The 8,094-nt window shown below is 55.0% G+C and overlaps 1 non-coding gene across 1 annotated transcript; it reads right to left on the bottom strand.

The window, feature by feature from the left end:
- Positions 1 to 4,191: 4,191 nt before the first annotated feature.
- Positions 4,192 to 4,317, bottom strand: LOC118897593. The gene has a single exon (XR_005020484.1). It is a non-coding gene; the product is annotated as a U6atac minor spliceosomal RNA (small nuclear RNA).
- Positions 4,318 to 8,094: the final 3,777 nt, after the last annotated feature.

The following is an 8,094-nucleotide window of genomic DNA, read 5'->3' as shown; positions in this document are numbered from 1 at the left end:
CCGTTTGTCCCACAGGTGGTCACACGATAGGTAGCGCCTTGGGCTGTAATGAAGGTAGGGTCGTGTGCGCGTGCGGCAGCCGAGTTCTCACGCAAAGCTTTCCTCCGTGTGGCTCTTCTAGGAAAAGTCTCACAGTTGGCAGGAGGTTGAAAGGATTTTTCTTACGAGACAGGTCCCCCGAGTTATGTGCCCACTCTTTCCTCGTCCACGCGGGGTCCGGGGCCGCAGAGGGCGAGTCAGCCGTTCCCGCAGGCTAATGGCGTGTAGATGTGGGGCCGCGGGAAGGAGGTGGGGGCCCTAGTTGGGATGGCGCCGGGGAGCCCGTGATGTCCTATGGACCGTGGCGGACGCTGGCGAGGGCGGGGGTGTGGGCGCCCGGGTCTGGGGCGCACAGGCTGGTGCCCACCCCCGCCGCCAACCGCGGGACCCACGCGCTTGGGAGCCGGCCCCTCGCAGGGAGCTGGGTGCCATCCGCCCTCCTCGCCCACCCAGCGGCTCTGCTCGCTGGGTCAGGGGCCTCTTCCTGCCGGCGGGAGTGGGGTGTGGGGCGCACCGGACTGCAGGGCAGTGTTGTCGCGGAGCCGCTGCCGTCCACGGGGACCCCTCCCTGCAGCCAGGCCACCCTGGGGTTCCGATCCCGCCTGCGGCCCCGAGACCTTTGCGGGGGAGGCGCGTCCCCTGCCTGGTGCTGGGCGGCGGGGCCAATCCTTGGGCTCCGGAGGTCCCTGCAGATGGGGGAGCGGTAGCCCACCCCCAGCGGCCGCTGTGGCCCAGAGAGGACAGTCGCACCGGCACCTGGAAACGAGCCTCCCGCCGTTTCCCCCACCCCGACGTGGGAAGAAGCCGTGCGGACGCTGGCTGTCGTAGGAGCGAGTTGCTCCGGTGAAAGGACCCCCGTGTCTGCAGCGTCCGCACGGGGGACGCTGAGGCCCCGCGTCGGTGGCAGAGGCCTGGCCTCGGGATTTCGGAGACCTTGAGGTTCTTTGGGTTTTGTTGGTTCCGGTGTCGGACTCGCCCCGGAGGAAGGGGCATGCGTGTAGAGTTCCGTGTCCTTGAATATAGTTTATTTTTTCTACATTTGAATTCTCTGTTGTAGATTTATGTAAAAATACATTCTCTTTTTGAAAATAAAGAATTTCCTGTCTTCTAACCGTGTCCCCGCGAGAACTGTTTACCTTTCTTTCCGTGTAGCGGCTTCCGGAGTGGGAGGCGGGCCCCGAGGCGGTGCTTCTTGCTGCGCAGGCTCTGCAGTGCCACGTGCGCTAGCGGAAGGTTCTTGGTCTTTAAAAAATGCCATTTTCTTACTATGACGATTATATATTTGTGCTAATTATCAACAGTAGGAAAAAAAAAAAAGGCAACGATAATAAATCACCCAGATGCCTCTTACCACTAACATTTTGGGGAATATCTTCTATTATATTAAAAACAAAAACTTTATTGTAGAACATTTCAAACGTATGTAAAAGTGGAGAAAATCCCTGTATTCTATCATCCAACTTCAAAAACTTTTAACGTCTTGTTTCAGGCATCCCTCCCTGGTTATTTTAGTATAAATCCCAAATGTTTTATAATTTAAGCAGTGAATTCATGGTATCTCTAAAAGATAATTCTCCAAAAGCATTACCCCAGTACTGTTGTCACACCTAAAATATGAATTCTTCAATCAAATATCTAGTGTCCAGGTTTCCCTAGTCGTCTTAATACCGTAAAGTGTATGTGCCTATGTATGTACACACAGGTACATATACACATACGTACGTATACACCCGCGCACACGTACACAAGCTTGGTGTGAACCGGGCCCCAGCAAAGCCCCCGCCTGTGTTTCCTTCTTGAACCTCCAGGTTCCCCCGTTTCTCCCTCGGCATCTCTGTGGAGACTGGGTCACTTGTCCCCTAGGTGTCCAGGTCCGGGTTTGCTGCCTGCACCTCCAAGGGGCTGCCGACCACCTTCCCGTCTCCCCGTTTCCTGACAGCCAGAGTGGACCGACCGCCACCCCTCTCTGTTTAAATCGTTGGTCAGGTTGCTTCTATTTAATTTGACCATCATTTTAACTGGGTCCTTAAATGAGCCCTGCATTTAAAACTCACAGCAGTTTGTGCTCTGGACATAAAGGGGGAACCTGGTTCAGGGCATCTTTGGCCTCGCCTTCCCTGACCACTCCCGCCTTCTCTGCTCACCCCACAGAGGTCGTCTGCTTTGGATTTGTCCGCTAAGGCTCTGGAATGGTCCAGGATGTGAGCTCCTGGGGCTGGGGTCCTCTCCGACCTGGATCAGTGTCCCACGGAGGATGACTGCTCAATTACTATTTGTCCCCCGAATGTCTGTGATGCTGAAGAGACGCACATGGAAACTTTGAAGCCACCAAGGCCTCAGACCTCAGCCACCCGCGGGACCTGGTCTGACCACCAGGTCACCTGCCTAACCTCCCCCGCTCCTGCTCCCACGCTGAGACACACTGACAGGAAGTGGAAGCCACCTGGGTGTCCTGATGTCTGCTCCCCGGCCCTGCCCCCGACCCTGTGGCTGGGGATGAGGAGGTGAAGGCACACCTGCCCCAGGTGCAATGATGCCAATACAAGAAAGCTGTGATCCACTTTTTATTATGAAAAATGCCAAGCATCTCATTAAAGACCTAAATGTAAGGCCAGACACTATAAAACTCTCAGAGGAAGACACAGGCAGACCACTCCATGACATAAATCACAGCAAGATGCTTTTTGACCCACTTCCTAGAGAAATGGAAATAAAAACAAAAATAAACAAATGGGACCTAATGAAACTTAAAAGCTTTTGCACAGCAAAGGAAACCATAAACAAGATGAAAAGAAACCCTCAGAATGGGAGAAAACATTTGCAAACGAAGCAACTGACAAAGGATTAATCTCCAAAATATACAAGCAGCTCATGCAGCTCAATATCAAAAAAACAAAGAACCCAATCCAAAAATGGGCAGAAGACCTAAACAGACATTTCTCCAAAGAAGATATACAGATTGCCAACAAACACATGAAAGGATGCTCAACATCACTAATCATTAGAGAAATGCAAATCAAAACTACAATGAGGTATCACCTCACACCGGTCAGAATGGCCATCATCAAAAAATCTACAAACAGTAAATGCTGGAGAAGGTGTGGGGAAAAGGGAACCCTCTTGCACTGTTGGTGGGAATGTAAATTGATACAGCCACTATGGAGAACAGTATGGAGGTTCCTTAAAAAACTAAAAACAGTATGGAGGTTCCTTAAAAAAAAAAACACACACAAAAAACTAAAAACAGAACTACCCTACCACCCAGCAATCCCACTACTGGGCATATACCCTGAGAAAACCATAATTCAAAAAGGGTCATGTACCACAGTGTTCATTGCAGCTCTATTTACAATAGCCAGGACATGGAAGGAACCTAAGTGTCCATCGACAGATGAGTGGATAAAGAAGATGTGGCACGTATATACAATGGAGTATTACTCAGCTATAAAAAGAAATGAAATTGAGTTATTTGTAGTGAGGTGGATGGACCTAGAGTCTGTCCTACAGAGTGAAGTAAGTCAGAAAGAGAAAAACAAATACCATATGCTAACACATATATATTGAATTAAAAAAAAAAAAAAGGTTCTGAAGAACCTAGGGACAGGACAGGAATAAAGACGCAGACGTAGAGAATGGACTTGAGGACACGTTGAGGGGAAGGGTAAGCTGGGACGAAGTGAGCGAGTGGCATGGACATATGTACACTACCTCATGTAAAATAGATAGCTAGTGGGAAGCAGCCACATAGCACAGGGAGATCAGCTCAGTGCTTTGTGACCACCTAGAGGGGTGGGATAGGGAGGGTGGGAGGGAGACGCAAGAGGGAGGAGATATGGGGATATATGTATATGTATAGCTGATTCACTTTGTTATACAGCAGAAACTAACACACCAGTGTAAAGCAATTCTACTCCAATAAAGATGTTAAAAAAAAAAAAGCCAAGCATCTCAAAGAGCCTTGAAAGTAGAGTCGCATGGGTGTTTGTCCACGCGGCACACACATGTATCACACAGCCGTGTATCACAGACCCCTGTGTCGCGCCCCCGCCTATGACCCGCGCGCGTCACGCCCACGTGTCAGTGTGGACACGTGCAGCACACATTGTGTAGCGATGCACCCCCGTGCACCACACGCCCTCGTGTCCGCACAAGGAAAAACAGTGGTTAGATGCCACGAAGTAAGTGGCAATGCCTTAACCGTATGCGTGTTGTTAGGCCCAAAGGCCTCTTCCATCCTTGTCAAGGGGAGTGCTAACCTTCTCTCCTTTCATACAACACGCCTTAGTTTTCGCGCGCTCGCTATTTAAACGCCCCGCGTACGCGGCTCGTTTCGCTTACGGCGACTTCGGGTTCACGCTTCAGACACGTTGCTGAAAGCGGTCGCATCCAACGGGGAGCGCAACTAAGTCCTTTCTAAGTCGCTATATTATTTTAGCGCGATGAAAAAACTTCTTTCTCGTGTTCTAATATATTCATAAAACCAGCCAATCATAGGCTGAGAGGAATACCCGGAAGTCCGAGCGTCCCTCAGGAAAATAGATTCCCCCGGAAACAAAACAGGGTTGGTGCGCACTTCCTACAGCGACACGCCTCGCGGAAATGGCTCGGAACTTTCTGCGGAAATGGAAGTGGTTGGTAGCGAATCAGAGGACGAGGAAGGAAGAGCCGCTCCACGGACATCCGGACGCGGCCCTGCGCTTGGAACTGTGGGTGCGGCGGGAGCCGGGGCGCGGTCTGCGCATGCTCCCAGCCTACGCCGCTCGTCTTCCGCGCATGCTCATAGCCCGCTCCGCGCCCTAGTTGAGCCGACGGTTTGAACCCCGGGGCGGGACGGAGTCTGCGCGGAGCCGGCTTCTGCTCTTCCTGTCCGTCCTTTCCCTAGAGTTTTAAGATTTAAATCCGATGCTTCGGGTGCTGGCCGTCCCCGCAGTGTAGACGGTGGGGCCATGCGGCCCCGGCCCAAGGCGGTGACGCGGCGCCTCCCCACGGCTGCGGGCGCGTGGTTCCCCGGCCAGACGCGCGTGTGCGCTGGGCTGCGTGCGGCCGGGGGCGACCCTCCGATGAACCGCGCGGGCTGAGGCGTGTGTGCGTGTGCATGTGTGCATAAGCATATGTGCATATGTGTGCAGGCACGCCCGCGTGTCCACAGTGTCCGTGTACGCCCAGGCGTCCACGAGCGCGCCCGTCCACACCGTGTATGCGCGCACAGACAGCACAGAAGGGCAGTGGACAGAAGGGGTGGCCCGTGGGTCCAGCCAAGGGACGCTGAGCCGGCTGGGGTGGACACGGCCTGCAGGCTAGCAGTGTCCCCCATCCAGTTCTCCTTTGAGAAGTTTCCTATCAGCCGGTTAGTTACAGGTGGAGAGCTAAGCAAGTGCGCACGGGAGAGCTCTGCCCAGTTTGCAGAGCATCGTGGGAGAGAAGAGCCGAGGGCGTGACCAAGGGACAGGCAGGCAGCCACCGGGCACTGCTGGGAGTGGGTGTGCGTGTGCTCTGGGCAAGGCCCTGACCTGCCCTGTGGCGGTGCTCCCAGGTGCATCGCGGGGCCTGGGTGTCACCCTGGAGCCGGTCAGTACAGTGGGCAGCTGCAAGGGGCATCGGTCCTGTCTCAGTCACTGCTCTGTCCAGCTGCCCACACCGTCCCAGCGGCCGGGCTTCCTTAGTCCCAGACCTGCGGGGTTGTAACTCTTCACTAAGGACAAGAGGCTGCAGGCCGTGCTCAGCACGCACTATGTGCCAAGGCCCCGGTGGCCCTGCGCTAACGTCGTCCCGTTTCACGCCCCTCCCCCACGAGGTTGGTGCCATGAACACCCACACTTGATAGCTGAGGACACAAGCCAGAGTGGTTGGGTGACGTGGACATCACACCTCCAGTGGGGCAGCAGAGGGGTTAGAGCTGGGCTGCGGGGTGAGGGTCTGGGAGTCTGCTTGTGCCAAACTGTCCTGCTCCACGGCTGGGACTTCTGCGCACAGCACCTCTGCCTTGGGCCTCCTGGGACCCTCTGGTCTGGGCACATGGGAGGGTCCATCCAAAGTGGCCCGGGGCCCCAGGATGTCACCTCCTGCCCATCGACAGTCCACATGGGGCCTTGCCCTTCCCTTGAGTCTGCAAGCTCCTGGTCCCCATTGGCTTGGAACAAAGGGGCAGCTGGCTCCTCAGGAACCCCAGACCAGGCCTCTCAAGCTTTAGGCTGACTCCAAACCACCTGGTGTTAAAATGTAGATTCCTGGGCAGAGTCTGAACCTGAGGGGGGGGGGTGTCTAGGGGCAGGCCTGGGAATCTGCATTCACGAAGCCTTAGGGCCCCCACCTCCCGCGCCCCTCTTGACGGCCTGTCTTTGCTCTGGGTGGAGAGTGGGTGACTCCACTTCTTCCAGGCGACTTCAAGATGATGACAGACTGGGGAAGAATTTGCAGAATAAGATGGAGGCTGCCTGTGAGGGAAGGTGGCCAGAGGGTCTTCGCAGTGTTGAGAGGACCAGCCGGGAAGGACCCGGGAGGAGCAGCTCCCTCCCGGGACTGTCGCAGACGTGGGTTCCTGGGCTGCATTTACTGAGGCTGCTTTTCCGGGCGCCTGCTGGTGCCTCCAGGACTCCCGATCATCATCGGACCCGAGTTCACCGGGAACGGAACTCACTAGACCATCCCCAGGGGTTGTTCCTAAAGGCCCCCACGTGGGATCAGGGGCTACACCCAGAAAAGTCCCAGAAGTAAGAGAAGGTGAGATCACCCAGCTGACCTGCCTGTTTTGCAGAAGCTGAGGGAAAGGAGAGGCTTGCTGAGCGCCCCCCCGCCCATTGTTTCCTGGGTGGTTGGGGGGAGGACCCAGACCCAGATGGTCGAAGTATGGGGTCCCCTCCAGCCCTGGCGAAGTCCCAGGCCTGTGTGAGCCTTTTCCCTGCAAGTGTCCTGGTGGAGATGCTAGATTAAATACCGACGCCTGGTTAGATTGGAATCTCAGGTAAACAGCACTAAAAGTGTAAGTATGCCTCAAATATTTTATGGGGCGTGCTTATACTAAAACGTATTCATTGCTTCTCTGAAATTGTCCTGGATTTTTATTTGCTAAATTTGGCAACCCCAGGAACAGGGGAGGGGGCACTCTTGTCATCTGCCTGGGAAGCAGCCCCTCCCAAAGTGTGCTCCAGGGACCACTATGCAAAAAAGGGAAGGTGCCCTATGGAAAAAAGGGAAGGAGCTTGTTTGGGGAATTCTGTGTTGAACCAAGTTGCAGAGTCCTTCTCCACACCCCCCTTTTTAAAAAAAAAAATTATTTATTTATTTATTTTTGGCTGTGTTGGGTCTTCATTGCTGTGCGTGGGCTTTCTCTGGTTGCAGCGAGTGGGGGCTGCTCTTCGTTGCAGTGCAGGGGCTTCTCATTGCGGTGGCTTCTCTTGTTGCGGAGCACGGGCTCTAGGCACATGGGCTTCAGTAGTTGTGGCATGTGGGCTCAGTAGTTGTGGCTTGCGGGCTCAGTAGTTGTGGCTCGCGGGCTCTAGAGCACAGGCTCAGTAGTTGTGGCACACGGGCTTAGCTGCTCCGGGGCATGTGGGATCTTCCCGGACCAGGGCTCGAACCCGAGTCTCCTGCATTGGAAGGCGGATTCCCAACCACTGCGCCACCAGGGAAGCCTCCCCCACCCCGTTTTTAAAGGAAAGCCTGCTGGGGGGCCTTGGAGCTTGTGAAAATGAGGGCTGGAGGGGGGTGGTCATTTAGTCATCCATCTTGGCTCATGGGCTGGTGGCATGCAGGTCTGTGCAGGAGGGAGAAGAGAGGGCCCAGGGGAGGGAAGAAAGCAGAGGAGGAGGGGGAGGAGGAAGGCCAAAGGCAGAGGGGAGGAGGCTGAAGGGCCTCAGCGATTCTTCGGTCCATCCAGACTGGCCAGGGTCCACGCCAGGGCACACCCTGGTGGCGGCCACCGGATTTGCCAGCACAGAGCTTGGATGGTTGGCTCTGCAAATCCAGCCCCATTCCAGTCCCTCAGTCCACTTCTAGCCCTGGGGAAGCACTCCACAGTGGGCACTGAGTCGACGACTTCAGGCAGTGATCCGGGTT

This window comes from Balaenoptera musculus, chromosome 6 (assembly GCF_009873245.2).
Source record: "Balaenoptera musculus isolate JJ_BM4_2016_0621 chromosome 6, mBalMus1.pri.v3, whole genome shotgun sequence".
Lineage (NCBI taxonomy): Eukaryota > Metazoa > Chordata > Mammalia > Artiodactyla > Balaenopteridae > Balaenoptera > Balaenoptera musculus.
The sequence above is the reverse complement of the archived record's forward strand: the minus strand, read 5'-3'. Positions and strand labels throughout refer to the sequence as shown.